We start from the raw sequence: 17,696 nt of genomic DNA on the forward strand, positions 1-17,696 counted from the left end.
ACCATAAATTATTTAGTATACAGAAAAGGTAGGTTTTAATCTTAATGTCATGTTTTTTATCTCTAAAACACATCATCAGAATTAAATTCTGCATTTTTCTTATTTTAAAGATGTTTGTTGTAGTTATGCAGTTTATTTATTTAAAGCAAATATCTGACATTTAATATCAATGAAATATTTATCTTGATTTGTTCAATTGATGGTATGCAGTTGCTTTGTGCATTGAGGAATTCTTCTGAGACTGAACACATATGTCTGTGACATCTGGCTGGTCTGTACTTCATCTTTGTCTTGGACTCTATGAGCTGTACGGTAATTACTCACATGATAGTTACAAATCATAAATCAAGCTGGGTGTCACTGAAGGAGATACTGTCAGCCTAGCTATCTGGAATTTTGTAAAAGACACAATGCCTAAAACTAGAGAACTTTCTGTATTGTCTTGGAAGTGTTTTATTGTTTTATGACTTCCACCATTTGCCAAAGATCTGAGGAAAAGTCCTTGTCTATATATTTTTGCAGGTGGTTGCTAAATCCTGCTAGCTTTCAGCAGTGGGGGGTTTACCTGGGATAACGTCAGATGACAAGAAATTATAGTAATTCTCTTAGATACAGTCAGGAATATAGCAAAGCTTAATTTAGATGTTTTTCTTTATTTATTTGAGACTGTCCTGCAATGTTGAATTTAATTTTTGTTTTGTAATTTTGAACTCTGATGTTGCTGTGATTATATACTGAGTATTTTCTTGTTCTTTTATTATTTATTATTAAATATATTTAAACCTTTCATTGTGGCTGATCTGTCTAGAGGTATTTAAATCCTGAGAGTGCTTGCATATTTATTTGGTGACACTGTGTAGGCCACTCCTAATAGCCTTGCTCTTGGTCAAACTACCATTTGTATTAACAGTAACATTACACAGTAAGATTGGACACCTTTTGTTAATGGCCTTAAAGTAGCTGATATGGAGTGACTGGTGGCAGGGGAAACTATCTTATAGTCTGGGCAGAAGGGGACATAACTTGTAAGCCTGTACCAGCCTTTCCCTGGTGTGTGCATGTGTGTGAGTGTGTGTGTGTGTGTGTGTGTGTGTGTGTGTGTGTGTGTGTGTGTGTGTGTGTGTGTGTGTGTGTGTGTGTGTGTGTGTGTGTGTGTGTGTGTGTGTGTGTGTAAGTCAAACCTCAAAGAGTGTGTTTATGTGTCAGATACTTGAAGCACAGGTTGGATAGAGAGGGTGCTTGAGGTTTTGGGTTGGTCACTCAGCTGAGCTCTTTACTCTATAGCTATGCCAGTGGGGAGTCTTATTAGGGATCTGGAGAAAGAGGGAGAAACTAGCCCTGGACTGACTGTGATGTCTGTGTGATATTAAGGGAAATTGCACTTGATGCAGAGAGCTGCATCTGGAAATACTGTGTGTGTAACTTGTCATCTACCCAGTGTACATCCCCCACTGGTGCCAGTGGTGAGGATTGAGGCTCCTTGATTACTGCTCCAGTGGTGGGTCATCACATTTATTGGCTGGCAGTGGTGGGATCGGTGGGATCGCCACATCACATATTGAGATTCAGTGGTGTGGGTATTGAACTCCTATAGCCTGTAAACTGTGTTCACTAAAGAAGGTGTTTGTACTCTCCATCAGCTACACAGTGAACATTCAGAGTTTCATATCACAATAGTTTTATTTATTTTTTTGTTAGCTTAATTAGTCAGGGAGGGCAGTCAGGATGTCAGCAGAAGAGTATGGCAAGCTGACAAGGAGCCAGCTGGCTGAGATGTGCCAAGCCAAAGGACTGGTGCATGCCAACCTGGCTAAAGCAGAAATGATTGCAGCCTTGGTAACTAAAGCATCACAGACCATCAACCAGGAGGACAACCAGACTGGCGTTGGGGATGTACAACTCTCAGAAAATGAACAATTCAACTTTGCCTGAGAGGACTTAAAAATCCATCTGTAGTTAAAGAGACTTGAACTGGAATCCAAATGTTTGCAACTAGCATCATCAGAGAGACTGTGGCAGGCGAAACAAATGGAATTGGAAACAGCAAAGAGACTGAAATGTCTGGAAGCTGAAGAAAATGAGAGGTAGAGACAACATGAAAAGGAGATGCTGACTCTTTGCAGGGTCATAGAGGTAATGGAGAAGGAAATAACCAAACCCCAGAAGCAATAAAGGTCAGTAAATTTCTTCCCCAATTTACAGAGGCTGATAATTTTTGATAGCTTCATTCATGTGTTTGAAAGGGCATGTAAACAGTATAATGTTGACCAAGGGCTATGGGTACAGTTCCTGACCTCCTTACTCAATGGCAAAGCTGTAACTGCTATTTCTAAATTGTCTGATACTGATTGCTTAAATTATAATGCTGTTAAAAATTGTCTGTTAGAGAGTTTTAAGCTAACATCTGAAGGTTATAGGAAAAAGTTTCATGAGCAGAAATGCAAGGCAGATGAAAGTGTGTGTGAATATGTTGCTGAGTTAAGCACTTTTTTTCATAGATAGGTGAGTGGGTGTCAGGTCACCACTTTTGAAGGCTGGCAGACCTTTTGGTGAGGGAGCAAGCCCTTAGCACTTTTCTTGAGGACTTCAGAATCTAGTTAACAAAATAGGGAATATAACAACACAGATGAGCTGGGGAAAAAGGGAGACCTATATCTAGCAAGCAAGGCATCACTGCACAGGAAAGGGATACCCAGTGCTGCAAATGGGTCTAAGGGAACCCATGGTGGGCAGCCTAAACTGCCCCAACAGAGTTGGCCAGTAACAGGGGAAGCCACTAGTTCAGGTACACATCCAAGACCAAGGGTTAAATGTTTTAAATGCAACCAGTAGGGCCATGTAGCCTATAGATATTCACTTAGGCAAGGTGGGGAACAAAAGGTGTGAGAGCCAGTAAGTGGGAATGACAGAATGCAAAAGGTAAGTTGTCTGGAGACAACAAGGGTACCAAACTACCACAAGAGGTTATATCCTATCTTAGTAGATGGAAAACTTGCCATTGCTAAGACGGACACAGCCTCTGACCTAACCATTGTGAAGCCTGCAATAATTAAAGAGGAGCATTACTTGCTTGGGCAGTCTACTCCAGTCAGAGCTGTAGGAGAGACCCCATTTCAAATACCTATGGTTAGGGTTCACCTTGACTGGGAAGGTAGAAAAGGGAGCAAGCAAGTAGATGTGTTTGAGGATATCCATGCAGATGTCCTGATAGGGGATGATTTTAGTAATGCAGTATCCTCTGTGCATGCAGTTACATGCAGTCAGGCTTGGAGACAAGCATGTGGGTCTGGTAGCCTGGGGGGATGCAGACAGACCACACAACTGAAGCCAGGACTGGTGAGGTGGCTACTTCAGGAGGGAGCTACCCTGTAGCAGTGAGCCTGAAGGTGAGCCACAGCTTCTTGTGGGTACTGATGTTCCCTTGGACAAAGTGACTGCAAGGCAGAGGTGAGTAGTAGTACCCAGGCTGAGAGTGAAGCGTCGCTGTTAGAGAATACCAGATGTCATGTGGAAAGGGAGCTGGGAAGGCTTACAAAGAGAAAGTTAAGACAGGCTCAGCTCTCAGACCCTGCATTACAAGGCCTGAGGGAAGTAGCCAGTGAAACACCTGATTGTCAAGGACAAGGGAAATCTGTATACTGGGACAAAGGGTTACTGTACAGAGAGTGGGCCCTTGAGTTCAGGCTAGAGGGTGAGAGAATACAGCAGTTGGTATTGCCCAAAGCCTACTGTCAGGCACTTCTAGCCATAGCCCATGATATTCCCTTTGCAGGTCATATGGGCATAAAGCATACCAAGAGATGTATTATGCAGAACTTTTATTGACCTGGGATTCCCAGGGATGTAACAGGGTACTGCAGGACCTGTGAGCAGTGCCAAAAGGTAGGCAAGGCAGGAGACAAGGTAAAACCTCCTTTGATGCTTTTGCCTGTGATTGAGGAGCCATTTCAGAATGTAGCTATGGATATTGTGGGGCCTCTGAGTACCCCAAGTTCCACAGGAAAAAGTATATCCTAGTGGTAGTAAATTATGCCACCAGAGACCCTGGGTTTGTGGCTCTGTCCTCCGTTAAGGCAGAAAAGGTGGCAAATGCTTTGTTACAGATTTTCAGCAGGGTAGGTTTCCCAAAAGAAATACTGACGGGGCAGAGGTGCCAATTTCATGTCAGACCTGCTGGCTTGTCTGTGGAAGCACTGTGGGGTGAAGCATCTAAAGACTACCCCTACCATCCTCAGACTAATGGTGGAGAGGTTAAACTCTACACTAAAGATCATGATACAGGCATTTGCAGACCAGTTTAAGGAGTGAGACAAATATTTGTCCCATCTGATGTTTGCTTACAGAGAGGTGCCCAGGAATCCACAGGCTTTTCACCCTTAGCATTGCTGTATGGGCATAGGGTGAAGGGACCTCTAGATCTGATTCGTGATGAGTGGGAGGGTGAGTGTGAATCCCACAAGGAGTCTATTGTGGCATATATCCTAAATCTCAGAAAGAGGTTCGGGGCACTCATGGGTTTGGTCCAGTTGAACCTGGCAGAAGCCCAGCATCAGAAAAAGGTCTGGTATGACAGGAATGCTTGAGCTATAGATTATGCTCTAGGACAGCAGGCTATGGTTCAAGTTCCTGTCAGACACAACAAGCTGCAGGCACCTTGGGAGGGACCCTTCAAAATGGAAAGGAAGGTCAGTGATATTAACTACATGGTAGAACTGCTAGGCAGAAGGCAGGGGCACAAAATGTTCCATGTTAACATGATGAAACCTTACCATGATAGGGAGGCCCTGGTGCTAAGTATTTGCAGTAGAAGGCATGAAGTGTCTTTGGGGGGTCCATGGCTACAGGGAGCCAGCCAGCAAAATACTAAGATACTATGGTGGAGCCTAGGATTGGAGGTATATGATAGGACATTGCAACACTGTAATGGGGTCAGCAATGCAAAGGCAGCTGGGATATCAAGACAGGGAATGGGGTAATATAGTCCCAGATAGGCTCATCCCTCTCAAGCAATGTTTCTCAAGGGTCACTTGAAAAACTAGCTTGAGTATTCAAGGGGGAAGAAATGTCATGTACAGAGATACTGCCAGCCCAGCTATCTGGAATTTTGTAAATAATTATATGTTTGCAGATGACATTGTGCTCTGTAGTGAGAGTAGGGAACAGGTGGAGGAGACCCTGGAGAGGTTGAGATATGCTCTAGAGAGAAGAGGAATGAAGGTCAGCAGGACTAAGACAGAATATATGTGTGTGAATGAGAGGGAGGATAGAGGAATGGTGAGGATGCAGGGAGTAGAGGTGGCAAAAGTGGATGAGTTTAAATACTTTGGATCAACACTTCAGAGTAATGGTGAGTGTGGAAGAGAGGTGAAGAAGAGAGTACAGGCAGGATGGAGTGGGTGGAGAAGAGTGTCAGGAGTGATTTGTGACAGACGAGTACCAGTAAGAGTGAAAGGGAAGGTCTACAAGAGGGTAGTGAGACCAGCTATGTTATATGGGTTGGAGACAGTGACACTTACAAAAAGGCAGGAGTCAGAGCTTGATGTGGCAGAGTTGAAGATGTTAAGATTTGCACTGTGTGTGATGAGGATGGACAGGATTAGGAATAAGTATATTAGAGGGTCAGCTCAGGTTGGAAGATTTGGAGATAAAGCCAGAGAGGCAAGATTATGCTGGTTTGGACATGTGCTGAGGAGGGATGCTGGGTATATTTGGAAAAAGATGCTAAGGATGAAGCTGTCAGGTAACAGGAAAAGAGGAAGGCCTAAGATATGGTTTATGGATGTGGTGCGAGAGGACATGCATGTGGTTGGTGTGACAGAGCAAGATGCAGAGGACAGGAAGAAATGGAAACAGTTGATCTGCTTTGGCGACCCCTGACGGGAGCAGCCGAAAGAAGAAGAAGAAGAAGAAGAAGAATTATATGTAATTTGTGAATATCAACATGATTTATATAGAAGTTTGACAAAGAGAGATACTGTCATCACAGCTATCTGGAATTTCGTAAATAATTAAATGTCATTTGTGAATATCAACATGATTTATATAAGATGTTTGCGTTATAAATATATTACAGCTGTATGTTATATATAATGGTTTGTACAGGCGTGTGCTGAAGAGGTATTTTACAAAGTTCTGTCTGAAATGTATCCACAGTGTACCCTACTGGAATAGAACAGAAGTGTACATACACTATTGTAACTGTTTTAATGTATACTTTAATAGCAGGACTGGAATGCAGGAGGTTGACTTCAGAAAAATAACTGAAATTAAATTACTTTAAGGCCAGGCCATAAAAAGATATTATCTTTCAGTTTCAGTGCAGTAACAGACACAATGTCTAAAACTAGGGAAGTTTCTGTATTGTCTTGGAATTGTTTTATTGTTTTATGACTTCCACCATTTGCCAAAGAACTGGGAAAAAGCTCTTGTCTATGTATTTTTACAGGTGGATGCTAAATACTGCTAGCTTTCAGCAGTGGGGGTTTTACCTGCGATAGGGTCAGATGACAAGAAATTATAACATTCAGCAAGCTTTCCCAGCAGTAATATTTGAGATATTAATTTAAGAACTCTCTGAGAGAGACTCAGCATTCTGTATTCTGTCTTGGACCTGACAAGATCCATTCACCACACATCTGCCTTGCTCCTCTAATTAAGTAAGTTGTTAGGGTATAGTAATTCTCTTAGATACAGTCAGGAATATAGCAAAGCTTAATTTAGAAGTTTTTCTTTATTTATTTGATACTGTCTTGCAATGTTGTTTTAAATATTTTCTGTGATTTTGAATTCTGATGTTACTGTGATTATATACTGAGTATCTTCTTGTTCTTTTATTATTTATTATTAAATATATTTAAACCTTTCATTGTGGCTGATCTGTCTAGAGATATTTAAATTCTGAGAGTACTTGCATATTTATTTAGTGGCACTGCGTAGGCTACTCCTAATAGCCTTGTTCTTTTTCAAACTGCTATTTGTATTAACAGTAGCATTACACAGTACGATTGGACACCCTTTGTTAAGGGCCTTAAAGTAGCTGATAAGGAGTGACTGGTGGCAGGAGAAACTACCTTATAGTCTTGGTAGAAGGGGCATAGATAGTAAACCCATGCCAGCCTTTCACAGATGTGTGTCCGTGTGTATAAATCAGACCTCAAAGTGTGTGTGTGTCAGCTACTTGGGCAGGGATGCAAAGCACTGGTTGGACAGAGAATGTGCTGGAGGTCTTGGCTTGGTCACTCAACTGAGATCTCAACTCTATAGCTGTGTCAGTGGGGAGTCTTATTGGGGATTTGGAGAAAGAGAGAGAGAGACCAGCCCAGGACTGACTGTGGTCTTTGTGTGCTCTTAAGGGAAATTGGACTTGATGCAGAGAGCCTCATCTGGAAATATTGTGTTTGTAACTTGTCATCCACCCAGTGTACGCCCCCCCCACACACACACACACACACACACTGGTGCCAGTGGTGAGGATTGAAGCTCCTTGATTTCTTGTCCAGTGGTCGGGCATCACATTGGGTATGCTCTATTTTGCATGTACCCACTAAGTCTAAGTCTGAATAGTTTTATGTATATCTAATGAATTCAACAATGTTTCAAATAAATGGGTAATTTGCTTCCTTGCCCATCGTCAGCTGTTAATAAAAGATCGGATCTGTGCATCTTCATTTTCTTTCTTGCTGTTTCCTAAAGTCGTACTTTGTGGTAACCAGTGCTTGTCATTTCTGCATGCCAAGTTGCTTCCTGTGAGGGAGAATTACACGCAACCTATTTTGTTGGCAGCCATTCTCCAGTTTTTAACTTATTCTGCTTATATGTAACTGGGTAATTTACCTCATCACTCACCTGTTAACTCTTCGTACAAGATAATTCCCAAGAGTGCAACCTTCTGTCACTTACTACATCAAGTTATGTCTCCACAGGCCTCTTGGTAATCCATTTATCCACTTTTACACATTTCTGAAGTTTTTCAGTTTCTGTTTCATAGAAGCCCAGTCATGTTTCTTCTATACACCCAGGTATAGTACCTTGATGCTCACCATAAGGGAGAAGGAACTTTATTCATGGCCTCCTACCAGTTTGCTGCAGTCAGTCTTTGATTTGCTTCCAGCACTTTTACTGTTTGATCTTACTGCTTTACTACACCCAGAAGCAGTAACAGAATGATATGCACACATATTATTCTTTGCTGCCATGTTGTTCATGTTACTGCTTTTTAATCACAAACCTCTGGAGATCAACTCATAAAAAATAATAAAACTACAAAAAACACATAAAATATAACAAAAACTTCTATCATGCATTACAATAGGCATCATCTTTTAGCTTTCAATGAGGTGCTCTTAAAGGTGTGTAGCAGATTCAAGGGAGAACTATTTGCTGGAAGGTAGGCACAGAAAATAGACTGCTTGTGAGGAATGGGCCAGTAGCTAAAGCTCTGTGTACTACAACAAGAAAATATTAAATCAAACAGACTGTTTTAGAAATATACCACCAAAGAACAAAACTGTTTTCAGCTTAGCTGCATGACTGAAATAAAAAAAAAAACAAATACCACACCTCTTCCTACAGTTATTGAGCAGCATTTCCCGGCCAGAAAAATGCTTGTCAACAAGTCCATATATAAGCCAAAGGATATGTCTAAAATTCACCCATGAGGCTGTGGGAGGATTTTTCCATAACCTATAACCAAATCCCCATTGCAAAGATGTAGAGTACATTCATTCCAAACAGAATAATCAGTATTAAAACACAACTCCACAAAGCTGCTAGACATTTTCTTCATTCGCTAGTAGTTGCCACCCACCACAGTACCAAAAGGAGTGAGTAAAATTTAGACAGCTGCCACTCACAATATCAAAATGGGACACTATAATATCAACCAGTTACTCCAGAAATTAACACTTTACTATTGTTCAGTTATCTCTTAATATCATGGTTTATTTCTTAAAGCCTTTTAATTAACTTTGGGTATCTACCATAACTATATTGATAACTTAAATTCATTCTTTTCCATCTATGCTGGTATCACAAAATAAAATGAAGCAATGTATATCAAAATATGTATAGGACACTGGAGTTAAAATGTTAACTATTTCTCCTAACCTGGTGAAGTTGTAAAGAGGATGTACCTTCTCCTTGAGCTGCAACTTGTGAAATTTAATTTTAAGTACCAGTATATGAGTCTTTACTGAAAGCTGCTTTATAACTACTAGAAGACCATTTAGCTGAGAATGTCTATAGTTATAAAATATATCATAAACTGCACATTAGCACTATTCTATTCACACTGTTTATGTTTTATAATTTTTAAGTATGGAAATAGAAGGGAATAGGAAAGGGGTTGTGGGGTAAAGAAGGATCTGATAGGAGGGGGCTTGGGGAAGGTAATAGATCCTGTGGAAAGCAAGACTTGGTTCAAGATAGTAAATGAGGATGTTATTATATAGGAAATGAGAGAGACTGATATAAATGGGACACTGATGCACAAGCAGGCTGTGACAATAACACATCCTAATCCTGGCCCCACACACCTAACCCCAGTTCTCCTCCAAACAAATGCATCTCCTTCTACTCTATGAACACCAGGAGCATTTTAAACAAAGTAAGTGAATTACATACTTGGATGTCCCAACAAACTCCTTATATCCTTGTACTTACTGAAACTTGGCTAAAATCCCAACACCTAGATAGAGACTTCCTACCTTCCAGTTATAGTGTACATCGCCTAGATAGACAAAAGAAGAAAGGGGTGGTGTTGCCATATTACATAACAACCTCCTAATTATTGCAAACTCTAAATCATCTTTTACAGCCTTCCCCTTGGCTGAAATCTTATCAGTAAATCTAAGACTAAATGAATACTCCACCATTACTATAGTGGCAATATACATACATTCAGGAAATAACATTCCCCTCCTAGAAAATATACTTGCCTGCATTTCCAATCACATTTCCAATGAAACTATTATACTTGGAGGCATCAACATAAACTGGCTATCTCTCTGCTCTCCTAACCCATCCTCACACATAAATCTCTATGGATTTACCCAACTTATCTCTGACCCCACCCACACCAGTAACACTCATTCAACCATAAGTCTCATTGACTGAATACTAGTCTCTCACCCTTCAAAATACCACATCCCTGAAACCCTCTCAAACTCCTTAAGTGATCACTGTCCCATAAAAGTTCTCAGATACATAACCCCAACATACTAAACCCCATAGGGTAATAAAATGCTGCGAATTAGCAACAGTTCAAATTAAATCAAACCCAGCTCCATGGTTAACTAAAAATATGTGAACATTACTAAAAAATAGGGATAGGGCATGGAAAACCTGGACAAAAACCAAACTCCAACCAGACCTGCAAAAATATAAAGAATTAAGAAATTAGGCCAAAAGACAAATAAATGCAGACAAGAAAAACTTCTATTTGAATCCACCCTCCATCTTTAAATCATATCCCAGCAAGTTTTGGAACTCAGTTAACCAAATATTACACCCAGGCTTCCCAAGCTCTCCAAATCCATGTCCTCACAAAATACATGAGGAAGCTGCCACAATCTTTAACTCTTACTTTATTGATTCAATAGCAAAACTGATTAACCCCATCCTCAACCAAGCTATCAATAATAACAATATGAATGTCACAGACCCATCACCAAAAGGCAGCTCTACAAATACTTTATCCTTAAAACCAGTCTCCACCAACTTTAGCAAATCACTACAATCCAAATTAAAACCATGCTCCACATCTGTTGACAATATCCCCTCCTCTTTCCTACAGATCGCTGCTGATCCTCTTGCTCTTCCAGTTTCCATACTAATTAATCATTCCATCTCTGAAGCAACTGTTCCTACTATCTGTAAACAATTCTATACCCTTCCTATACATAAAGGAGGTAACTCCACAGATACATCCAACTTTAGACCCATTGCTATACTTTCACCTCTCTCCAAACTTCTAGAAAAATGTATACACAAACAAATAATGCAATACCTACTTCTAGAGAATCTACTCACACCTACTCGACATGTTTTTTGTCCCAACCATAGCACCACTACAGCCCTTCTGTCCTTCCTTAATACTGTATCACTTGCCAGAGACAACAATAAACTTATCTCCTGTCTGTTCTTAGACCTCTCAAAGGCCTTTGATAGTCTCTCATCCTCTCCTTCTGCAAAAACTGACAAATCTTAATTTCTCACCTCTGACTGTATCCTGGTTTAAAAGTTATCTCTCTGATCACCACCAGTCAGTAAAATTGCATTCAGCCCACTCCCCCTTGCTCAACATTAAAACAGGTGTACCACAAGGTTCCATCCTTGGTCCACTACTTTTCAATATCTTTATCAATCTTCTCTCCTCTTCCTGTCCTGACACATCTCTTCTACAGTATGCAGATGACTCTACAGTCATCTCAGACGCTGATGCTATAACTCAACTTACATCAATTACTCAGACTTCCTTCAACTCCGTAGAAAAATGGTTATCCAATAACCAACTTATTCTCAATCCAAACAAGACTAAACAACTACTCTTTCTTCCAAAAAACCTTCTCTACATCAAATCATCCTTCACAATACTGTCTCTAAATAATACCCCTATATAGGTAGACAACAGCGCAAAACTACTAGGTGTCATCATTGACGACCACTTAAAGTTTGATTTACATATCAACAATTGCTTTAAGAAAATACATCAAAAGTTAGGATTACTTGTACCGTAACAGGAAATTTCTTAATAAGGAAGCTAAGTTAACCCTATCTAACTCTTACCCACCATGCTCTATAGTTCTCAAATTCTAACTAACCTCAACACTAGACTATTAGCCAAACTAGAAACAACTTACGAGATTGCCAGATTCGCTGCACAGAATACATATAGGTACTATCAGTGTCTCTCATTGAAAGAACTACACTGGCTTGAACAACCCAACCTTCTCCTACTAACTCAGACCCAGATCATTCATTCATTTCTCTACAAACCCTCTTATTGTCCAACTCTCTCTACTCTAATCTCCTACTACACCCCAACAAGATCTCTCCGTAGTTCCAGCCAAGGGCTATTACAAATTCATAAACCTAAAACTAAAATAGGGCAAAATCTCTACAGTTTTAGCCCTCCTAAGACTTGGAATAATTTACCACTCCAAATCAGGACTCTTCAGTAACAAAAACAATTCAAAACAGCCACTAAACAATACCTACAATCTAAATGGATATGTCAGTGTAGCAATCCCCCATAAACCTGACTCCCCTCGTTTCTAACTCTCCTCTAGCTCCGTCTCCTATCCCTCCTTTCAACTGTGTTCCACTTTTCATTTCAACAGTTACTAAAACTAATCACATGTAAATATGATGTTATTATTTCTTTAATCTCATTGTATTAAGATTTTATGCTTTTTGTTTCATGTACACTTTTGATACTTGTGCATTTATTAGTACAATGGATTTTAGTCATGCAAGCTATACTGGAGCTTTTCTCCTCGGTCCTCCTCTGAAAAAGGGATACTTAGCTCAGAAGGACTTTCCCAATCATCAAATGTAAAATAAATAAATAAATAAATTAGTCCCTATGAAGGACAAGATTGACTAAAAGGGAGAACATGATAGTGGAGGATACCAGCATAAATTAGACAGAGAGGAAACTAGCCAGAAAAAGGCAAGAAGAAATACAACAGGGAAAAGAGACAGGAAATGTAGCACTGAAAGGCAGGGGCTTGCACAGGACTGCCGAGTATCAGGATATAGGCAAGAGAGAGAATCAATGATTCTGTCAAGAAGGGGCTCAGAACCTTTGGGATGGGGAATATGGCAAGTCCAAACTTCACACAAAAAAAATATCACAGGAAAAAGTATGTTGCAAGAAATGTCCATTTAATCCAAACAGAAGCAGCCAGGCAGCTATCAAAACAGGAAACAAGCAATTACACTAGCCAACTGCTAGCATCTTCTGTTGCTGTTTTGTCTTCCCCTTAACCTATTAAGCTGTTTACTTAATAGATTGTTATGGTTACAGTTCTTCTCCAGGAAACCAACACTTTTTTTAAAGTCATCCCATCTACTTTTTGTGGATGATTTAAAATATGTATAGTTCATCAGATGAGGAGCTGAAAGCACAACTACTTGTTGTTGTTGTTGTTTGTCTTTCAGCTTTTCCCGGTTAGGGGTCATCACAGCGGAACTCCTGTCCGCTAATGATTGGCAGTAGATTTTCACGAATGCCGAGGTGCCAGCTCAATGTTCAACCTTCAGCGAAGGCATGCCCATTTACACATGTCTTTTGAATGCCTACCAAACCGTGGGGAGGACATGCAATTGGTTAAAACTTTATCAGATGATATAAGAATGACATTTTGTCTTTGATAAGTGTGCAAAAGCAAAATTTAAAAATAGGAAAGCTGCATCACCAAGAAAATATCAGTCTGGAACAGGAATGTGATAGAAAGGAAGCTTAGGAGGGACTGTAGAAATATTTGGGACTAGATGAAGGGTCAGTAGTAGAACATGAATAAATGAGCAGAGGACTAAAGTTAATATTGAAAACTGCTTTGATGTCTAGGCATAAAATCCAAGCTGTAAATAAATTTGCTCTTCCTGTTCTAACTTACAGCATTGGCATGATTGACTGACCACAGAAAAGTACTAAATTAGCTGAACATGAATACAAGAAAAATACTTCATGCTTATCAAATGAAATATAAAAAAATAGTGTATACCAAAATGATGTATCCCTCACTGTGAAGGAGATGTGGGCCTCCTCAAAATTGACTAAATGTATAGATCTGTAGTAATCGGACTGCATACATATCAGATTCAAACATAATGAACGTTTTAAAGCATGAGGAAAATACATTTAAGATAATGTATTTACTTAGTTTATTAGAAACATTTCAAAATAAAGCAAGAAAGAAAATCAAATGTGAAGTAGACAAAAATCAGTCAGCAACTGAAAGCACCAAAAAATAAAGGAAAGACTACAAGGAAAAGGAGAAGAAGGGAAAGAAAACTGGAAAATCCACAAATATAGTTACAAGGATAGAGATCTTCTGGAACACCCTCATGTTGACCAAGGTTTGACACAAGAATGGTTAAGGAGAGGTGTACTAAAATCAAAAGATGAAAGGCTAATAAATGAGGCCCGGGATAGTGGGCAACATACACACAGCTTTACAAAGTGGATTGAAAAAGTGGGATAAATAAATAAATGCAGGTTCTGCAAAACAGAACTGAAAACAGCTGCACATCTCACTACTGGGTGTGATACACTTCATGGCTGAGGGTATGTATACTGAAGGGCATGATAATGTGGTAAGACTGTTGCAATGGGGATTGTGCAAACATTGCAATACTGAAGTAGCTGAGAAACATTGAAGGCATGAGCCGCAAAGCATTATCAGCACTGCTGAAGTTTATATCACATGGGATCACCCATTACCAGCAGTTAAAATAATAGATACAAGAAAAACAGAAATAGTACTCATAAAAAAAGGCAAAAGTAGCATTGATGATTGAAATTGTTAGCTATCACTTACATACTGAGAGACACAAAGTCTAAAAATACCAAGATTTGCAAGCAGAAATGAGAGCAATGTCGAAGAAACATACCCAGATAGTTCCAGTAATCATAGGAGCAACAGGACTAATAGAAAAGAATATACAATTGTACTTAACTATGCCATCAATGCATGCAACCTTGTATGAGCTGCTGAAGGAGGAAATTCTGGGCACATTGTGGATGCTGAGAAGAGCACTTCTGGCTAACATCAAAAACTGAAAGAACACTGATTTCATTAATTTTAATTACGCCCTGACATAGGAATGGGAGCCATTCCCATCAAGGAATGCAAAACATTTAAGCATTTGGAGCAATTAAACAGTGAATGATGTCAGTGTGGGTTTGCCTCTGGGGCTAGTGTGGGATCTGCCATGTACCCTGACCTATTCATCATCAGTGTGTTACCCTTCCTATTAGCTAATTTGCATTCAAGTCTTATCCAGCACCAAGTGTCCATCCTTTGTCGATATCTGTCAATCCACACCCATATGTCTACATTTACATTTTGCTTATTGGATATAATTTTAAAGCCAACAGATGCACTTTATAATTTAAATGCATTACTATAGCCATTTGTCTAGTAAAAGTTCTTTGAATCCTTTCCAATTTCTTTTAAAAAGGTTGCTGCATTACAGAATTATATATGTGGTCTTACCAGGTACTTGTATAAAAGATCCAGATCACTTTATTTTGTGTTAATGACAGTATGCAGTATATCATTCATGACCAAAATTACTTTCTAATAATGGCAATAACATTAGCTTCAAACCCCACCTCAGAACTATAATATTTGTTGGTTGATTGTATGCGGATGTTTGTTAGTCCATGCACCAAAGTGGTTCACTTTACATTTTCCTAAAACTTGTTAGTTGTCAACCAAGGGTATAATTCTTCCTCTTCAGTCAAGTTTGTTACAGCAAATTTTCTGTGCCCCATATGTCATGCTTTGATGGAAATGTTGACATAAATATATTAAAGAAAAATGGCCATGACACATACTGTCGTGGAACCCCTGTGCTACTAATTATCTTATTTGAGTACATGTGCAATTCTGACATTTCATTTCATGCTATAGAATAGAGGTATTGATTTCAAGGGATAACATGACCTGTAATATTTGTAAATGAGGCTCTGAATCAAATGCTTTAGCAGAGTCAAGGAAGAAGACATCAGCAGTTGCTGGTCAATTAACTTGATAAAATGTAATTAAAAGTTCAGTAAATTTGTTAAACATGAATTGCAAGTTAAGAAACCATCTTTGTTAATATGTATCAGTTTTTTGAATGTCCATGGTAAAAAATGAAGAATATCTTTTTCAAAACACTTCCCAAAAAACTTGTTAGTATATTTTAGCTAGTATGTCTGCTTTATATACCTCCCTCTCTTCCTTCCTCCATTAGGAATGAGAACCACTATAGCCATCTACCTTTTCTCTGTAACATAACCTGTTTAGAGGTTTTGTTGGAATATGTATTTTATTAACAGAAAAAAAGATTAATAATAATTTTGTTCTGGAAGTAAGTATTTAGAACATCTCATCCATTATCAGATCCAAATTTAATGCACAACTGTTTTGAAAACATCTTCCTGAGATATAAGTGGGAACTTTTCACTGTAATAGTTATTTATATCCAGGGAACCCATGCCAGAATTTCCAAAGATTTTTTTTCATGTAATATTTTAGTCTTTTACTTTTATCTGAAACAATGTTGTCTACTATAAGTTTACTATTCCTATGTCCACGTGTTCTATATATGCAGAAGTATTTCTAGAAGTTTTTTTGCTGTTACCACTTATACAGATGGCCAAGTTCATCTCATATATGTTTTTTCCTGTCCTTATGGTAATTGATAATTGGAGTATCTAGAAGCAGACCATAACATCCTGCAAACATATTCAGAAAGTCTTTGCATAATGCACCGATGAGATTGCAGGGGGTATAACTTAATCTACAGCAGTATTTCTGAAATTGAAATGCACAGAAGAAAGGAACATAGCCAATATACTGAGTAGAATACATTTATCACAGAATCATAAAGAATTGTTAGAAGAACAAGAAGTTCTTAGTGATACTGCAATTAACAAATGATAGAAGAAAAAGGTAAAATACTGAGAGTGTTATTGCAGTCACCAATGACAGAAGGAAATATAAAAGAATGCCAGAGGTGTACTGACACTCACTTAGAAATACAAATACTGAAAGAAGTTGCAATGACAGGACTGAATAACAATCATCACTAAGGAAAGAAATAAGATGTGTTCAGGGCTTAGTGTTCAAAGTTAATGAAATATTAATTTCCAAGAAACCTAAAATACAATGGTTGAAATAATATACAAATCATACCCAAGAAAAGTAATGCGCAATGAACAATCAAAAGATATAATAAAATTAGCCAGAATGTCAACTCAAAATAAACATTATCAAGATTTGCTATATGCAGTGTGTGTACCATAATAGACCAATGGAAGAAATGACTGCGTGTCCAGGATCACATCATCCGGGCACTGATTTTTTCAAGAAGCCGTGTTTTTTGATAAAAGCAGATTATTATTCCAAGTTCCCTAAAACAGACAATACAAATGCAGGTACGATTAATGTTTTACATGTTATATTCTTGAGAAAGGGGATACCTGATGCTGTCATATTTGGTAATGATCTACAATATAAAAGTCAGGAATTCTTGCAAATGAACAGGGATAAGTAAGAACGTTATTCAAAAATAAGAAAGAGTGGAAGCAAAAGCTAAGAGGACTGTCACCAATATTTGGAATAAAAGGAATACTGCATCCCATGGACTGTCTTTTACTAGTGCAACTGTTAATGGGCAGAAGGTTGAAAAAAGCAAATTACTCTAGCTACGTTACTGATGTCTGAAAATCAGTACAAAATTAAAGATGCTGGGAAATAATTACCAGGTCAGAAAAGAAACCCACATATGATAAAAACTGCATAACAATACAAGATTTACAGTCTGGAGAAATTAAGAATACAAAAACCATGGGAAAGCCCAAAGTCTATAGTTGAAGTTAGTTGGTAAAAGAGTCAAAGCAAATTCCTTTGTTGTTCAAATTTGTAAAGTAGTAATTGCAAGCATTTCTAAGCTATATGTCAAAGTTCAGTAAAAGTGAG

This window comes from Protopterus annectens, chromosome 6.part0, assembly GCF_019279795.1.
Source record: "Protopterus annectens isolate FY-2018-M chromosome 6.part0, PAN1.0, whole genome shotgun sequence".
In the NCBI taxonomy this organism is placed as follows: Eukaryota; Metazoa; Chordata; order Ceratodontiformes; family Protopteridae; genus Protopterus; species Protopterus annectens.